The following is a 19,591-nucleotide window of genomic DNA, read 5'->3' as shown; positions in this document are numbered from 1 at the left end:
TTATTTTGCTGTTGCAAAATAATATGTTTTTCTGCTTATTATGTGTGAGTACATGTTAAAAATGTGTATGGCCAAATTTCTCTGGCCACAAAAGCCATATGAGTTCAATATGGTTTGGCTTACTAAATATTCTGTTTTGGCTTTATAAAAAATTTAAAAATGCCAATTATTGACTCTTCTTACAATAATTAATACAAGATACAATATTAAAAGCAAAACCATCGATTACATAAATCATATGAACACACACAATAACTTAAATGAAAAAAGGATATTTATATACACAAATATTTTAAACTCATAACATAGAAACAGCATGCTCTTGCCAGGGAATAGCACCCTGAGGTGACACAAAATAATTTGTGAAAATATCACGTACTTTCAGTCCTGAAAGCGGAAGACGCTGAGGGATGACATGTGGTCTAGGCCTACCCACATTGCCCAACACACCATCAGCGTCATCAGATGAGGAGCATTCATGAAGTCGGGTAAAGTTATGTAGGACCACACATGCTTTTATGACCTCATTTACGTTGGCTTCACTCAGCTGAATGGCTGACTGGAGGACCAGCCATTTGGCACAAAGAATGCCAAAGGCACACTCCACCAGTCGCCGTGAGCGTGATAGATTAATTCTACACCGGTGGTCCAGGTTTCAACGGGATATGGCCTCATTACATGCCTGGTTAACTGAAAGGCCTCATCTGCCACAAGGACATACGGCACAGATTCTTGATTGGACCCTGGAAGCTGATGTGGTGGTGGTAGGTCCAACTGGTTATTGCGCAGCCGCCGACCCATAATGGAAGAATTGAAGGCTCTAGAGTCTCCAGTTCTCCCATAGGCCCCAATGTCTACAATTATAAAACTGTAGTGATTGTCAACCAGAGACAACAACACTACAGAAAAATATTGTTCCTCAACCAATCTTCCATCTTGGGCATAGGCATGACCACTTGATGTAGTCTGGACCAGATGTCAGAACATGTTGACCGGACTATGCCTGAGATTGTAGAACTCCCAATCAAAAATTCATGGTGGAGTGCTGCATACTAAAGTCCAGTTGTCAGAAAACTGAAAGCACAAAAAAAAATGTTTGAATGATTTCTAACATTCATATAGACCACAAGTACTGTGTTGAAATAACAAGCCAGGCTATCAGTACCTTAAACAATTTACACTGGCTATGTAAATTTAACATTAATAACATATTCTTAGTACTAATTAGTATAGATTATAGATATATTAATAATAAATTAAGATCAGCTGGTAAGCATAACTAAATTACACATTTATTAGAGACACATCTTCAACATAGAGTATTGAGGAAGAGGAATGCATACCGTAACGTAAGGAGAAGACACTCCTCTACAGATATACATTTACGCATCCTGGTGTCCTGAAAGGTTATCCCTGGGCGCACTGTTTCCAAGAAAATATCAAAGGTGGCAAGGCTCATGCGACAATATTGGAAAAACTTGTCGGGATGTGTCCGTAGAGATGCATAGAGCTGGTGAAAATGGCCTTTAGTGAGGCGTTGCCTCAAAAGCGGATGGACCCACATTTGTCTCCTCTCCTCGGATCCACTATCACTGGATATGGCTACCCAAAGCGGCGTGACAAAACCCAGTTGTCATGGTCCAGTCCGGAGTTTATTTTCATTTTTCCTCTTTTTAGACTGGTCATGCGGGGGTTAATCTTATCAGCCTCGTTCTTGAGCTAGCTGGGCTATTTCAGTCCCTCACAGCCTGCCTACCACTGTTAGTGATAGTTCATGCTTCCCAGCTTGAGCCCCTGACCTGTATCCTGATCTTGGTGATCCTTGTGCCTCTGTCTGCCCATACCCGTGTTCTCAATCTGTTCCCTGGACTTCGGCTTTGGTTTTCTGTCTCTGATACCACGTTACCCTCCTGGTTCTGACTTTGCTTGTGTCCCGACTTTCTCTTACGTCTCACGATTTGGTTACCACGATCCCGGTAGGTTCTGACGTCTTGCTTGTCCCCGACTATTCTCTGCTCGCCCCTTCTGTACCACGCTGATATTCTTGTGTATGACTTTAGGCTTGTATGACTTCTCTCGTTACCTGTGACACCTGTGCCTGAGCTCTGTGTCACTTTGCCTAATGTTTAACCTCTCTTCCCTCACCAGCTCCCCCTGGTGGAGGTTTCGTCACATTATCACTAACCAACATTTAAATGAGATTTTGCATTTTTTTTTTCTCTGGTCATGGATCCGCTGCATAACTTGGCAGATCAAGTGTCCAGTTTGACACAGATGATGCGGGATTTTTCTGTGAGACATCAGTCCCTTGTCACGTCTCAAACCCACCTACAGAAAAAACTGACTGAGACTGTTATGACTGTGCAGGGTAACACCTCTCATGTTGTTAGTCTACCTGGTGACTCTGTGGATGTTGTATTGCACTCTCCAGAACCCTCGGTTAAACTTCCTGACATGTTTTCTGGTGAAAAGGATAAATTTCACATTTTTAGGGAGAGTTGTAAATTATGGTTTTCTCTTAGACCTCGATCGTCTGGGGATGAGACTCAGCGGGTAGGGATTGTTATCTCCCTACTTAGAAAGGGTCCCCAATCCTGGGCTTTCTCTCTGCCCCCTACTGCCCCTGAACGGAGGTCAGTGGATAGGTTCTTTGAGGCCCTAGGACTTATTTATGACGAACCGGACCGTGTCAGGGTGGCAGAGGACACCATTATGGATCTGGTTCAGGGGAAGCATTCAGCTGAATGGTACAGTTCTGAGTTCCGTCGATGGTCCACTGAGGTATCTTGGGATGACTCCGCACTGAGATGTCTATTCAGAAAGGGACTATCGGATTGCTTAAAGGATGCTCTGGCTCTCCATCCAGCTCTCAGTTCTTTGGAGGAGGCTATGACTCAGGCTATCAGTATGGATCGGAGGCTACAGGAAAGAGGTCTTACGCAACGAGGGATTCCGTTGTTTCCTGTTAACCCTGATGTTTTGCTTCCATCTGAACCTATGGAGGTGGGATCCACCGACCTCAAAGAGAAAGAGAGGAAACAGCGGCGTGATGAAAAGCTGTGTTTTTTTCTGAGGAGATCCCGGACACTGGAAAAAGGACTGCCTCTCCTGTCCTTCGTCTAACAAGCGGCTGAGTCTGGGTGATCATCGTGGAGGTCACTCAGACTCTCAGGTACCATTTTCTTCGTTTGCAAAGATACTGTTAAAAGTGTAACTTGGTGTGGAGAACAGCTTGGTTCATACTTCGGCTTTTGCAGACTGTGGGTCATCCCTGAACCTTATTGATTCTAAGCTGGTGGCCCGCTGTGGATTAGGGACAGTTAGGTTGGAGACTCCCTTAAAAATTGTGGCTATTGACTCTACAACTCTCACAAAGGATGGTCTCCATTTTATTTCTAAAGAATTCACCCTCAGGGTGGGGGCCCTGCACCAGGAACGTATGACATGCTTTGTTTTGGATAACCTCCCTGCTGGCCTGGTGTTGGGGTTTCCCTGGTTGCAACGGCATAACCCGGTTATTGACTGGGGGTCCCGGGATATTGTTAAATGGGGACCTAATTGTTCTGAAAATTGTCTTGCTACTGTGTCTATGTCATCCGTCAGTCTGGAGGGTATTCCGGAGTACCTGAAGGACTTTGAGGATGTGTTCTCCGAAAAGCAGGCTGAGGTTCTACCACCACACCGCCCATTCAATTGTGCTATTGATCTTGTTCCCGATACCAAATTGCCCAAAGCCCGTTTGTACAATCTCTCCGGCCCTGAGTGGGCTGCTATGAAGGAGTATATCTCTGAAAGCCTCCGTAAAGGACATATTCGGCCATCTGTCTCTCTCGTGGCGGCGGGGTTCTTTTTTGTTAAAAAAAAAGATGGTGGTTTACGCCCATGCCTGGATTTTCGAGAACTGAATAAGATCACTGTGAGAAACACATATCCTCTCCCACTTATACCTGATTTGTACAATCAATTGTCGGGGGCTAGATGATTTTCTAAGTTAGACCTCAGGGGAGCATATAATCTTATCCGTATGTGGGAGGGGGATGAGTGGAAAACCGCATTTCTCACTTCTGAGGGTCTGTTTGAAAATTTGGTCATGCCGTTCGGTTTGACAAACGCACCAGCGGTATTCCAGAATTTCATTAACCATGTTTTTTCTGACTATATTGGGTGCTTTGTGGTAGTTTATCTTGATGATATACTCATATATTCCTCTGATAGACTTAGGCTACGTTCACATTTGCGTTGTGTGGTGCAGCGTCGGCGACGCAACGCACAACGCAAATGTAAACGCATGCACAACGCAGCATTTTCTGACGCATGCGTCCACTTTTGCATGGTTTTTGGCGCAGAAAAAACTGCATCTTGCAGCGTCCTCTGCGCCCTGACGCATGCACCACAGTGACGCATGCGTCACAAAACGCAAGTGCAACGCATGTCCATGCGCCCCCCCATGTTAAATATAGGGGCGCATGACGCATGCGTCGCCGCAGCTGCGCCTGACACAACGCTAATGTGAACGTGACCTAAGTCACATGAGTCATCTTCGTGCTGTTCTCCAGAGACTCAGGGAGAACTCACTCTTTGCCAAACTGGAGAAGTGTTCTTTTTTCACTTAAGAATTGTCCTTTCTAGGGGTCATTTTGTCTGCTGAGGGGTTTCGTATGGACCCTAGGAAGGTACAGGCCATTGTGGATTGGGTGCAGCCCAGAGATCTCAAGGGTCTTCAGCGATTTCTGGGTTTTGCCAATTACTACAGAAAATTCATCAAGGGGTTTTCTCAAGTGGTCAAACCTCTCACTGATCTCACTCAAAAGGGGGCTGATCTCAAAAACTGGTCAGATCCAGCTGTGGCGGCATTTTCTTAATTAAAAACCTGTTTCATGACTGCCCCTGTACTGATTCTACCTGATTTATCTAAACCATTTATCATAGAGGTGGATGCCTCTGAGGTGGGGGTGGGAGCTGTGTTGTCTCATGGTCCCACCAAATTAACTAACTTAAGACCCTGTGCCTTTGAGAAAATTTTCCTCTGCTGAGAGGAATTATGATGTGGGTAACCAGGAGTTATTGGCCATTAAATTGGCGTTTGAAGAATGGAGGCATTTTTTGGAGGGGGCGGTCCATCGTATAACTGTCATTACTGATCACAAGAACCTGTCTTACTTCGAGTCCGCCAAACGTTTAACTCCTAGACAGGCACGGTGGTCACTTTTTTTCCCGATTTCAGTTTTCCATCACTTTCAGACCAGGGTCCAAGAATGTGAAGGCGGATGCCTTGTCTCGCAGTCTAGATCCAGTATCACCGCCTGAGCCTCCTTCCTCCATTCTTCAGCATGGGGTGGTGGTGGCTGTGGTGTCCCCGAAATTGGAACAGGAGATTCGTGAGGCCCAATCTCTTGCTCCGTCATCCTTACCTGAAAATAAGCTCTTTGTGCCTGTCCAGTATCGGTTGAGGGTGCTTCAGGAGTTCCACGACTCTGCTTTGAGTGGACATCCTGGAATCTCGGCCACTCGTAAAGCCATCACTAGGCTGTTCTGGTGGCCCTCGTTGACTTCTGACGTCATAGGGTTTGTGTTGTCCTGTGAAACTTGTGCTTGTGCTAAAATCTCCCGCAACCGGCCGGCCGGGGAATTGGTACCACTGCCAGTTCCAGATAGACCATGGACTCATCTGTCCATGGATTTTATCACTGATCTTCCCTCCTCTAATGTAAAAACTGTGATTTGGGTAGTGGTTGATAGGTTCAGTAAACAAGCACATTTTGTACCTTTAACTGGCCTTCCTAATGCTGAGACTTTATCTAAACTATTCATTGAGCATGTTATCCGGTTGCATGGGGTGCCTGTCAGTGTGGTGTCTGATAGAGGGGTGCAATTTGTGGCAACATTTTGGAGGGCTTTTTGTAAAAGGCTGGGCATCAGTCTAACCTTTTCATCGGCCTACCGTCCCGAGACCAATGGTCAGACTGAAAGGACCAGTCTTTGGAACAGATTTTACGGTGTCTTGTTACGTCTAGACAGGATGATTGGTTCTCTGTAATTCCTATTGCGGAATTCGCTTACAATAATCGTGTCAATCAGTCCACTGGTACTTCTCCATTCTTCTGCAATTATGGATTTCACCCTCATTTTGGTCAGTTCTCCCGGCTGGATTCGGGGTGTCCAGGGGCTGATTTGGCCTTTCTACGCTTGGGGGAGATCTGGAGGGAGGTCCAGAGAAACATTGGGGAGGCTCAGGGTAAATATAAATTTTTTGCGGATAAACGACATTCTGTGGGGCCGGCTTATCAGGTGGGGGATAAGGTATGGTTATCCACTAAAAATATAAGGCTGAGAATTCCCTCTGATAAGTTGGGCCCCAAGTTTATTGGTCCGTATGAAATTTTAGAGGTGATTAATCCTGTGGCCTTTCGTCTGCGTTTGCCTCCGTCTTTGCGGATCCCCAATGTGTTTCATAAGGCACTTCTGAAGCCGTCGGTGCCCTCCTCTGCTGAGTCTCCTTCACACCCGTCGCCTGTTGTGGTAGATGGCCAGACAGAGTACGAGGTGGAACAGGTGGTGGATTCTCATATGCTCCGCCGTTCACTTCAGTACTTGGTCCATTGGAGAGGTTACGGTCCTGAGGACCGGTCATGGGTGCCGGCGCGTTCGGTCCATGCTGATCGCTTGGTCCGGGCCTTTCACGCTCGTCATCCAGGGAAGCCTGGGGGTCCGGTGGCCCCCCATTGAGAAGGGGGTACTTTCATGGTCCAGTCCGGAGTTTATTTTCATTTTTCCTCTTCTTAGACTGGTCATGCGGGGGTTAATCTTATCAGCCTCGTTCTTGAGCTAGCTGGGCTATTTCAGTCCCTCACAGCCTGCCTACCACTGTTAGTGATAGTTCATGCTTCCCAGCTTGAGCCCCTGACCTGTATCCTGATCTTGGTGATCCTTGTGCCTCTGTCTGCCCATACCCGTGTATGACTCGATCTGTTCCCTGGACTTCGGCTTTGGTTTTCTGTCTCTGATACCACGTTACCCTCCTGGTTCTGACTTTGCTTGTGTCCTGACTTTCTCTCACGTCTCACGATTTGGTTACCACGATCCCGGTAGGTTCTGACGTCTTGCTTGTCCCCAACTATTCCCTGCTCACCCCTTCTGTACCACGCTGATATTCTTGTGTATGACTTTAGGCTTGTATGACTTCTCTCGTTACCTGTGACACCTGTGCCTGAGCTCTGTGTTACTTTGCTTAATGTTTAACCTCTCTTCCCTCACCAGCTCCCCCTGGTGGAGGTTTCGTCACACCAGTTGTATAGAACACGCTCAGTTGGGGTGAACTGCAGTAGGTCTGACATGCTGCCAACAAAGCACCAATACACCAACACAGCAACAAAATGGCCAGATTGGAGGCTGCCACCTGTTGTAGAGGCAATAAATAGGGATGCTGATGATGATTTAAATTAATTTCAGGCCACAAAAATGTCTATTTTGCAAGGTTGCGAGAAAAAAACCGCTATACGGATGACATACGGAGGTTTACATGGGCAAAATACGCAGCCACACCTTGCCTACGGATGACATACAGATCACTGTTCAGGGAACAATTCTGCATATTTGGACCGTAAAACATGGACCGTATTTTTATACGTTATGTCTGACCCCGGCCTATCACTGCGCTGCTGTTTAAGTTCACCGGAGTTCATCAGCTCCGGTGCAGTCACTTACAGCACTGCTGCGTGAGAATTTTCCCTAGAATATAAGACATATTTTCAGTTGTTTCACACATATTCACAGGGAATATTCACTGACTGTAATAAGCGGTACCACGTGACCGCTCACACAGGAGAAGCTGCCAGCGCGGAGAGGACAGAGGAGACATCGCGGGAGCTAGGTGAGTATTTCTTCGGCAAGGGGCCAGGCGGCGCACTGGGGGGAGGAGGCAGGGGGCACATGCAATCTTTATTTTTCACCAAAAAAAAAAAAAAAAGATCTTTCATCTCTTCTCTCCATCGAATGCTGGGGGAGAAGAGATGAATTCTGCCTTCAGCACAACATGTGGGGGGGACAGCGCTTAGTGTAGTGCTGTCTCTCCTGCACGGTCCGTGTGGTCCTCGGGCGGCACACGGATGCCGCACATGTGCCACACTGATGTGCCACTTGAGCAAACGGACACACGGACACTGATAACTCCGGTACCGATTTCTCCGGTACCGGAATTATCTGGACGTGTGAAAGAGGCCTTAAAGATAGGTACGCAGGACGCATGCTGATGTAGGCGGAGCTGAATGGAAGAGGTGTGACAGTGGGCGGGGCTTAACAAAGGAACTACGCAGCCCTCCGCAGCTCTGAACAATGCAAGTGTGAAACCAGCCTAACTGTAATTTTTCTGTTTAGAGTTGCTATTGTTATACAGTTGGGTTAAAGGGTTTCTCCAGCACCATTTATTTATACATTGGGAACTGAGTGGTGCTGATACCCTGTGTGAAACCATACCCACCAAGACACGTCCATGATAGCTGCCATTCTGTCCTGTCAGGTATCTGTAGACTATGTCTTCAATGCTGTTCATCTCCCAATGCAGAAGTAAGCAGTGCTGAACAAACACTTTAGGGTATGTGTCCACATTCAGGATTGCATCAGGATTTGGTCAGGATTTTCCATCAGTATTTGTAAGCCAAAACCAGGAGTGGGTGATAAATACAGAAGTGGAGCATATGTTTCTTTTATACTTTTCCTCTAATTGTTCCACTTCTGTTTTTGGCTTACAAATACTGATGGAAAATCCTGACCAAATCCTGATGCAATCCTGAACGTGGACACATACCCTAAGGGTATGTTCCCACAGTCAGGAAATGCTGTGGATTGGATGCTGTGTACAGCCGCAGCGTCCAATTCGCAGCATCCAGATGTTACAGCATAGCGGAGGGGATTTTATAAAATCCCATCTCCATTATGCGTGCAGCGACACCCACAGCTTCCCTGCGTATACGCACATGCGGTGCGTCTTTCTAGACCGCAGCATGTCTATTTATCTGGAGGAGACGCTCCTTCTCCGCAAGATAAATATCACAGTCCAATGTATATGATGCGGTGATTCTCCATGGCTCAATGAACACATCCGGCATCACCACACGTACAAAAGCCGGCAGCACTTAGGACGGAGCTGGGTCCAAAGTGCTGCCAATATTGACCGTGGAAACATACCCTTAGTGGCATTGGAGCAGAGTGGACACAGCTTTTTTTTCTTCTTAATTCTATTAATGCTTGCATTTCAACAGCTTTTCTGTCCCTGCTGCTGCACTGGAGGAAGTGGGCGTTCTGATGTCCTGATCACAAGCTACAGTAAGTGGCAGGGTCAGAGCAGCACACAGAAGAGCAGAGCGCGCCTCTCCCCCACCTCTCTCTGTGTTACCTCACTGCAGCTGGTGATCAGGACATCAGACCGCAGCCGCCAACTTCATCCCATGCAGCGGCAGTGATTTTAACAGATCAGCGAGATCGCTGCCAGCATGAAGGGGGCAACAGATCGAGCGGCCCACTACAGGGACCGGCCGTTCTGGCATTTGCCAGAAATGCCCGATGGCCAGTCCAGCCCTGGTCCCAGCACTAGAGATAAGGGAGGATAAGGGCACAGTAGTGTCAGCACTGAAGGGGTTACTGCCCCCGCCCAGTAATGGGGAATCCCCAGCACCTACCTCCACCTGCAGAGCCACACACCACATATATGGCTGCTCTGTGCGCACAGGACCTGTGATGAGGTCACAGGAGGTGTATGGAGCAGAGCCGCATGTGTACGAGGTGTACAGAGCGCATCTGCATGTGTACGAGGTGAACGGAGCGGAGCCACGTGTGTACGAGGTGTATGGAGTGGAGCCGCGTGTGTACGAGGTGTACAGAGCCGAGCCGCATGTGTACGAGGTGTATGGAGCGGAGCCGCGGGTGTACGAAGCGGAGATGCGTGTGTAGGTGTACAGAGAGGAAAGACGTGTACGAAGTGGAGCTTAGGGTGTACAAGGTGTATGGAGCGGAGCCGCATGTGTACAAGGTGTACGGATCGGAGCCGCGTGTGTACGGATCGGAGCCACCTGTGTACAAGGTGTACGGATTGGAGCCGAGTGTGTACGAGGTGTACGGATTGGAGCCACGTGTGTATGTGGGGCCATTATACTGTATGCAGCATCATGTGGGGCCATTATACAGTATGGAGCGCTGTGTGGTCATTATACAGTATTGAGCATCATGTGTGGCCATTATAGAGTATGGAGCATCATGTGTGGCCATTATAGAGTATGGAGCATCATGAGGGGCCATTATACTGTACGCAGCATCATGTGGGGCCATTATACAGTACAGAGCAATCTGTGGCCATTATACAGTATTGAGCATCATGTGTGGCCATTATACAGTATGGAGCATCATGTGGGGCCATTATACTGTACGCATCATGTGGGGCCATTATATAGTATGGAGCACTGTGAGGCCATTATACAGTATTGAGCATCATGTGGGGCCATTATACAGTATGGAGCATCATGTGGGGCCATTATACTGTACGCATCATGTGGGGCCATTATATAGTATGGAGCACTGTGAGGCCATTATACAGTATTGAGCATCATGTGGGGCCATTATACAGTATGGAGCATCATGTGTGGACATTATACAGTATGGAGCATCATCTGTGGCCATTATACAGTATGAAGCATCATGTGGGGCTATTATACAGTATGGAGCATCATGTGTGGCCATTATACAGTATGGAGCACTATGTGCAGCCATTATACAGTATGGAGCACTGTGTGGCCATATTTTTTTGTTTATAATTATTGTTTATGAAACAGTGTGATCATCAGTGCTAGATGGGTATGGAGCGTGGTTATGGGTGTGACTAGTTGTGAAATGGGTGTGGTCAGAGGCATGGCCTAAATTTGCCAAAAGAAGTGCTACAATTTGCTAAACTTTGTCCCTCTTTGTCTTCTTTAAAAGTTGGGAGGTATGCCACTCACGCTGTCTGAGATACAGCGCGCCGCACAGTGCAGACTACGCGGTGACCGTCTGCCTCTGCCGCACACACCAGGAATGAACAGTTCAGCAGTTATCAAACTACAGTTCCTAGAAGGCCAGAATGCAACACGGATCACGCCACAGGGAAATGTGGAGCTATACGCTCCGCCTGCCGCACGTGCCCTACTCCGATACCATGACGCGATCATATGCCTATTACCTAGACAACAGCCACAGCCTGACACTCCGCATACGCAATACACTGTGACGTCATTTGGAGGCGAGAGGTCCTCGTGCAGGAGAACCGGAGGATCTTCTGAGAGGACTCCTCTCCAGTCTCCGATAAGAGGAGCATGAGAGGGAGGCTGACAGTGTGGAAACCTCCTGTTATGGAGGGGGGAGGGAGGCCTCAGCTTAGTGTATAAGGCTGAGAACTGAGCGGTGACCTCTGTGGTGTGATGACACATGACCCAGTACTGCCCCTTTTATGCTCCGGTGACTTCTCAGCAGCACATATACTAGCATATAATTAACCTCTGCAGCTAATTAAAGGGGATGACTTACCTTGACTTTTTCCTTTTCAAAACTGAAGATGAGAGATTGCTGTAGAGATAATTCAAGTGATGGTCGTGTAGTGTCCGCTGCTCAGCCATGTCATCCAGGGCCTCAGTCCCCAGATCGCTGGGGTCACTGGTCACACATGAGCGTGATTTCATCACTGAAACCGACAGGTGGAGCGTTGGGGGATTGGGGCGCATGTCCTCACTATCCCTGCTCTCTGACCAGTCTTTAAACTGCTGTGTGAATCCCCTGTAAGGCAGGAGAAAGTGCCGATTACAGTCACATACGTGGAAAGAAGTATATGCCGACCTAAGGGGTATACAGACCTTGTGTACCCTATATACTTTGATTTGATGTTGGTTTGATGTTTTATGTGTTTGTTAGTCTTGTAACATTGTTTCCTATTGTGATAAAATGAAGAATATTCTCAAAATAAAAAAAATGAGTAAAATTAGAAAAAGGCTTGTAAAAAGAAGCAGCACTGTAACTTCTTATTTTTCTCAAGAACAAAACAAATTTTTAATTTGTTTACTCCTCATTGCCATGGACTTGATGAAATCGAAACAAGATTCGTTTTCTTCAAAAAATTCATGGCCAAGTTTGGATTTCTCAATGACATAAAAAAAGCAGCCACTGACTTGCCGACATTACAAAAGCAATGTTTAAACTTTGCTGATCCAGCAGTTGATATAGAGATTCTGCTGGAGGAATTGAAGACACTGGCTAGGATGCTGCCTGATCATCTAACTCCACAGGAAACACTGCAATATCTGTTTTCTAACTTGCTGAACCTGGCATTCCCAATCTGGTATTGGCATTGAAGCTCCTACTAACAGTGCCTGTTTCAGTTGCGTCAGCTGATAGAAGCTTCAGTAAACTGAAGCTTATTAAAAATTTCCTCAGGTCCCAGATGTCTCAAGAAAGTTTAAACGCTTTGGCAATTCTTTCAATTGAATCACAAGAAGCAGAATGTGTAGATTTTAATTTTCGAATCAAATCTTTGGTTTGCCACCGAATTCACTACTGGTTTATTTTTTTGTTTTCTTGTTTTTATTGCTTTTATTAAGCAGCATTTTTGCACATGTCACTTATTGGGGTCAGTCATCAGCACTACAAATCGACAGTGAATTCAAAACAATGGGACAATGAATACTGATGTGTTGTGATGCTGCAACCCATTTTGCACTTTCACAAATGTTCTATGTTAATACTTTCTAATTTTTACTTTAAAAAGTTTTCCGTTAAAAAATTGTCATATTTGTTGTAGCTGTTTGCGTTCTGACCCAATGTCAGACATGCCAGATCACCAGTGAGGCCAAATCAGGAGGTTTCGCCCGTCATTTACAAGCGTGCTTGAAGAAAAAGGACACCGCACAAACGTTCTGTGAGCAAAGTCACTTTTATCTGATGTAATGCAGCAAGAGGCAGTATTTTATACCATTTACAACAAATGTAACTCTCAATGTAATTCATGGTCTGTCTCTAGAAGGATGTCTCTAAAAGGATAACAGCAAATATGATAGCAGAAATATGCCAGAAATGAGCCAGAAGTGAACAGAAGGTAAGACTAACCTCTGTTAATAAATGTTTTAAATTTCATTCCCTTTCTGACACACTTATTCTCATCATGCTGACATACGCTCTAACAGTTTTGGCTCCATTACTCCTCACTCTCCTTTGCTATTGTCAAACCCCAGCACCCCCTAAACAAGTAATAATCTCTCCTTCCCTCCTGCCTCCCCACCTGACCTCCTCTGCTGACCTGCTCCTCAACCTCAGATCTCTCCTAATAAAACACAAAACAAGCCGCCCACTCTCCTTCTCCCATCTGCTCTGTCTCTCTCTGCTTCTCCTCACTGCTGGCGACATATCTCCCAACCCTGGTCCCCCACAGCTCATACCTCCTATTACTACCCCCTCCTATCGCTCTCAACCCAATATAAACACCCGAAATCTTGCCCACCTCAAATCCATGCCCATGACGCCCACCCCCCTGCACCCTCTCTCTGGATCACTATGGAATGCCCGCTCCATCTGCAATAAACTCCACGTGATTCACGACCTATTTACCTCTCGTAATCTTTTCTTTCTGGGCATCACCGAAAATGGCTGACACCCTCTGACACAGCCTCCCCTGCTGCACTATGTCATGGTGGCCTCCACTTCACCCACACTCCTTGCCTTGGCAACAAACATGGTGGAGGAGTGGGCCTTCTCCTTTCTTCCAACTGTACCTTTAACCCAATCCCATCTCCACCCTCCCTTATCCTCCCCTCTTTTGAAGTCCACTCTGTCCGTATCTACTCCCCCTACAACCTCCAAATGGCCGTCATATACCGACCTCTGGGCCCGACCACTGCCTTTATTGACCAATTCTCCATCTGGCTCCTTCACTTTCTGTCTGCTGACATTCCCACCATCATCTTGGGTGACTTCAACATCTCCATTGACACCCACCAGTCAGCAGCCTCCAAACTCCTGTCCCTTACTTCATCCTTTGGACTTACTCAGTGGTCCTCCTCAGCCACCCACACAGACGGACACACATTAGACCTGGTCTTCACCCGTTTATGCTCCCAATCTAACTTCACAACCTCCCCTCTTCCTCTATCTGACCACCATCTACTCACTTTCTCATCCCTGTCCTCCTCACCTGTCACCCATGTCCAGCACCATGCACACCCACGCAGGAACCTCGCACACCTAGACACCCACACACTCTCTGAGTCTATCCTACCACTGTCCTCTATATTCTCACTCCATGTCACAGACACTGCCACTGCTTTCTACAATGCCACTCTTGCATCAGCTATTTACACGGTCGCCCCTGTCATGCATAGCAGAGTGCAACGAACCAATAGACAACCCTGGCACAATAACATCACTAAAAAGCTTCGGCAAGTATCCAGAATTGTAGAACGGCGTTGGAAGAAAACGCATTCACAAGATGATTTCACTGCACTCAAACAAGCAACACTTGCATTCAAATCAGCTCTCACTTCTGCTAAACAGGCCCACTTCACAACCCTTGTATCTTCCTTATCCCACAACCCCAAACAGTTGTTCAACACTTTTAACTCCCTCTTCCGCCCACCACTGCCCCCTCCGAGTTCCCTAATCATTGCCGAGGACTTTGCCACGCACTTCCAAAATAAGATAGACCAAACAAGGCAAGTCTTTGTTGTCCAACCACCTCACCCCCTTTGTATGAGAGACCAATGCCCAAACCCCATAACTTCACTCTCCAAAATCTCTGAAGGGGAGCGTGCTCATCTTCTCTCCAAATCACACCTCACCACTTGTGCACTTGATCCCATCCCATCCCACCTCCTCCCCAACCTCACCACCACACTAATCCCATCCCTAAACCATCTCTTCAACCTTTCACTAACTTCTGGTACCTTCCCCTCTGCCTTCAAACATGCCACAATCACACCTATCCTCAAAAAGCTATCCCTTGACCCAAGCGCTATGTCCAGCTATCGCCCCATATCTTTGCTCCCATTTGCTTCCAAACTCCTTGAGCAGCACGTCCATGCTGAACTTTCCTCTCACTTTGCATCTAACTCTCTCTTTGACAACCTACAATCTGGCTTCTGTCCCCACCATTCCACTGAGACTGCCCTGACCAAAATTACTAACGACTTACAGCCAAAGCTAACAGACAATTTTCTATACTCCTTCTAGACCTGTCCTCTGCCTTCGACACAGTTGACCACTGTCTCCTACTACAGATCCTCTCTTCCTTTGGGGTCAAAGACCTTGCCCTATCTTGGATCTCCTCATACCTTGCCAACCGCACATTTAGCGTTTCCTACTCCAATACTACCTCTTCATCTCGCCCCCTCTCTGTTGGAGTCCCCCAAGGCTCTGTCCTAGGACCCTTACTCTTCTCAATCTATACACTCGGCCTGTGGCAACTCATAAGGTCCTATGGCTTCCAGTACCATCTATATGCCGATGACACTCAGATCTACCTCTCGGGCCCATATGTCACCTCTCTGCTCTCCAGAATCCCAGAGTGTCTATCAGCCATATCCTCCTTCTTCTCTTCTCGCTTCCTCAAGCTCAATGTGGACAAATCTGAAATCATTATCTATCCTCCATCACGCATATCTTCCCTACCGGATCTATCTATCAAAATAAATGAAATCACACTTTCCCCTGTCCCCAAAATCCGCTGCCTAGGAGTAACCCTTGACTGTGCCCTGTCCTTCAAACCGCACATGCAAGCTTTCACCACCTCCTGTCGCCTCCAGCTCAAAAATATTTCCAGAATCCGTCCTTTCTTCAACCCACACTCTACCAAAATGCTCGTGCATGCCCTAATCATCTTCCGCCTCGACTACTGCAACATACTCCTCTGTGGCCTACCTTCTAACACTCTCGCACCCCTCCAGTCCATCCTTACCTCTGCTGCCCGACTAATTAATCTCTCTTCTCGCTACACTCCTGCTTCCCCTCTTTGTAAATCCCTTCACTGGCTCCCAATTTCCCAGCGTATCCAGTTTAAATTACTAACACTGACCTACAAAGCCATCCATAACCTTTCACCTTTGTATATTTCGACACTAATCTCTCAATATCTTCCCTCACGTAATCTCCGGTCCTCCAAGACCTCCTCCTCTCCTCCACGCTTATTCGCTCCTCACCCAATCGCCTCCAAGACTTCTCCCGAATATCACCCATCCTCTGGAATTCAGTGCCCCAGCACGTCCGGTTATCCACTACTTTTGGATCCTTCAAAAGAAACCTGAAAACCCACCTCTTCAAAGAAGCTTACTGCCTGTAAAGACCACACGGCCACCTCAACACCATTGGAGCTACTGCAACCCTCGACCTACTGTCTCCTTAATCCTGTAGAATGTAAGCCCACAAGGGCAGGGTCCTCTTCCCTCTGTACCGGTCTGTCATTGTTAGTTTTGTTTACTGTGATATTTGTATTTTGATGTAACCCCTTCTCATGTACAGCACCACGGAATCAATGGTGCTATATATATAATTAATAATAATAATAATGTAGCCCTACCCCGTTACCCCGAGTCATACTGACCTTTATTTCTCACATACTCAGAACATGCTGTTTGCTGACTATTGAAAACATATAAGATAAGAAGTATAAAATCCTTGAAGAGGAGACTAACAGGCTACAGTGTCATAAGAATACATTCTAGCAGTTAAAGGGAAAAGACAATTAAAGGCAAAACATTAACCCTTCTATATCAATTTCCCCCTTTTGTAAATGGTATAACCTCTGCCACAGGGTCAGCTGATGTCCTCAAAGGAGCTACTGTCTCATGGGTTTAGTACCCATAAGGGGGCTTTCTACCTGCTTCGCCCATCCACCCTCAGTGTGGACACTCACTTCCCTAGTCAGCAGTGGTTATCCGGGGTCTATTATACACTATGTATGACACAGCCTTAGATTCCTTCCTTAAACATACCGTACACTCTTCAATAACTTATGTAATGCATATGTTAGCGCTTCTTCAGCTACATAAAGCAATAAACAAAACAATAAAAATTACATGCAAGTCTGTAAAATACCAAAAATAATCCATCCCACTAGGCCGCTAAGCCAATTGGCTGTATTTAAAAAGGAGTCTCTATATTGTATTAGTCTCATTAAGAACCTTAAGGAACCTAGAAAATCTGAGCCCAAGTCTCATTGTGTGTGCAGTGTGGTGTTAATACCTTCCTTGACTCCTGGGGTAAGACTAAGTACAGCATAGTCCTTGCAGATACTGGGCTGTGTATACAGATCCAACAGTCCAACACTTTTTGTCCTTCCGCGTCTTTTATAAGAAAAGCAAGATGTTGAATAAGTTTGTTGTTCCTGTCAACATTTAAAAGTTTATCCAGTGTTTCTGTAGGATGCAAAAATCCTACCACTGCCACCAAGGTGATTAGGAGAACAGTCATTCTGCTGGTGAAAAGATCTTTTTGCAGTGACTGGCATGGATCCAGGTGGGCTTGCCCTCAAGTTTCACTGAGGTGAATGTGATCAGCTGGACTTTAAAATGGGCCGTTAAACTGTGGGTCCAGGCTCTTTCTCACGTGTCTGTGTATGACCACCCAATCACCTGGATTCAGCAGATGTACGTCTGCACTGGCATTAGGATCTGGAATGAATGAAAACATATGTTTATGCACCACATTAAGTCTTTCCTGCGAAACCTGGACATGGGCTGTCATAGCACTGTGCTGCATTTGTAGCACCTGTGGGAAGTACAGACCAGTCTTTGGCAAACTACCAAACAGGACTTCAAAAGGAGACAAGCCTGTCTTTCTATTTGGAGTATGTTTGACTGACAAGAGTGCAAGAGACAAGCACTCTAGCCCGCTCTTTCCTGTGTCTGCCATGGCCTTTGAATTTTCAGTTTAAGTGTCCCATTTAGTCTCTCTACTCTCCCACTACTTTGTGGTCTATATGGTGTATGAAATGCTTGCTGTACTCCCAGGGCCTGCACGACTTCCCTCATTATTTCTCCCATGAAGTGTGTACCCTTATCGCTTTCTATGGTTTCTGTGACGCCATACCTGCAGATCAGCTCTTTCATCAGTTTGTCTGCAGTCGTTTTAGCAGTTGCACATTTTACCGATAGGCTTCTAGCCAACCAGTGAAGAGATCTACACATACTGGGATATTTTTCACACACTTCTACCTTGGGTAGCTGTATGTAGTCAGTCTGCAGTCTCTGAAACGGGTAGAGGCCTGAGTGTCTTTCTTAGGGATTTTTACTGTTTTACCTGGGTTGTGCCGAGCACAGGTGAGGCATGACTGTATGAGTTTTGCGGCTGCGTAACTGAAACCAGGAGCGATCCAAAAGGCATCTACCATGGACACATGAGACATTTTGAGGTGTGAGTGGGGCCATGTGTTGCTTGCGCCATAATTAGGAACAGGGACCTTGGTATATACAATTTATCCTTATTCTCCCATACTCCTTCTGAGTTCAGCTCAGCTCCCATTCTTCCACAGTGTTCCTTCTCTGTTTGGGCAGCTGGAGGGATTTCAGGACATCTAGGCTCAGTGTGGCTGGAATACGCTGACTCCCCATCACCATCCACTGCTCCCTAGGCCGCCTTGCTGCTCCTTTAGCAGCCTCGTCCGCCCTTCTGTTGCCCTCTACCTCCACAGAGTCACCGTTCATGTGTGCTTTTACCTTGACGATGCCAACCTGGACTGGTAACATCAATGCCTCCACTAATTGTTTCACCAGCTCTGCATTTTTAATGGGCTTACCGGCTGATGTAAGAAACGTTCTCCTTCTCCAGATAGGGCAATAATCATGGGATATTCCCAATGCACAATTCGAATCTGTGTAAATATTAGCGACTTTACCTGCAGCAGCTCTACACGCCTCAGTGAGTGCCTTCAACTCTGCCTCCTGCACCGACATGTGAGGAGGGAGTGGTTCAGCTCGGATTACCTCATGTGAGGATACTACTGCATATCCAGTGTAGAACCGCCCATCCTGGTGGTATCTGGAGCCATCTACAAAAATAAAAAACCTCAAAATATGCATTAGGAACAGGTTTTTTCCATGAACATATGTAAAACCCACTGTCTCCTGTCTCATCAGTTCCTATGCAGTCATGTTCGTGCGTCATGTCAAATACCAGAGTACTTTTTTTTTCCCTCCTGCCAACACTGTCACCAATTCCCCCTTTTCTGAATCCGCAGGCAGATGAGTGGCTGGATTCAGAACATTATATCTTTTGAGGGTGACGTATTCAGGAATTAATATTAGAGCACATTCGAGTCTGATCTGTCTAGCCATAGACAGGTGTTTTGGTTGAAATTGTGTGAGTATGGCATTAATGTCATTTGGGGTGTAAATTGTAAAAGGAAAAGTCAGTGTGAGCTCACATGCCTAGCAGTAATACAGCAGCTCTTACAGCATGGACACACGTAGGAGACCCTCTAAACACTGGGTCTAACTGTGCTGAGTAGTAAGCTATTGGTCTCTGTTTCCCTCTATGCTGTTGTGTCAACACTGCCTGTTTTCTTCTTTAATCAGGAGTCGTATACCTTTAGCAATAT

General features: G+C 46.5%; 1 long non-coding RNA gene across 2 annotated transcripts; it reads right to left on the bottom strand.

Moving 5' to 3' along the window:
• Nucleotides 1-225: 225 nt before the first annotated feature.
• Nucleotides 226-19,198, bottom strand: LOC143767537 (uncharacterized). 2 transcript variants are annotated; one of them, XR_013213721.1, is made up of 4 exons: nucleotides 18,890-19,198; nucleotides 17,239-17,666; nucleotides 11,548-11,793; nucleotides 226-1,074 (listed from the first exon to the last, which is right to left on the bottom strand). It is a non-coding gene; the product is annotated as an uncharacterized LOC143767537 (long non-coding RNA). The 2 variants fall into 2 exon arrangements; XR_013213720.1 differs by lacking the exon at nucleotides 18,890-19,198 and having other exon boundaries at nucleotides 17,239-18,419.
• Between the last annotated feature and the right edge of the window lie 393 nt (nucleotides 19,199-19,591).

This window comes from Ranitomeya variabilis, chromosome 4, assembly GCF_051348905.1.
Source record: "Ranitomeya variabilis isolate aRanVar5 chromosome 4, aRanVar5.hap1, whole genome shotgun sequence".
In the NCBI taxonomy this organism is placed as follows: domain Eukaryota; kingdom Metazoa; phylum Chordata; class Amphibia; order Anura; family Dendrobatidae; genus Ranitomeya; species Ranitomeya variabilis.
This window is presented reverse-complemented; position numbering and strand designations above follow the sequence as displayed.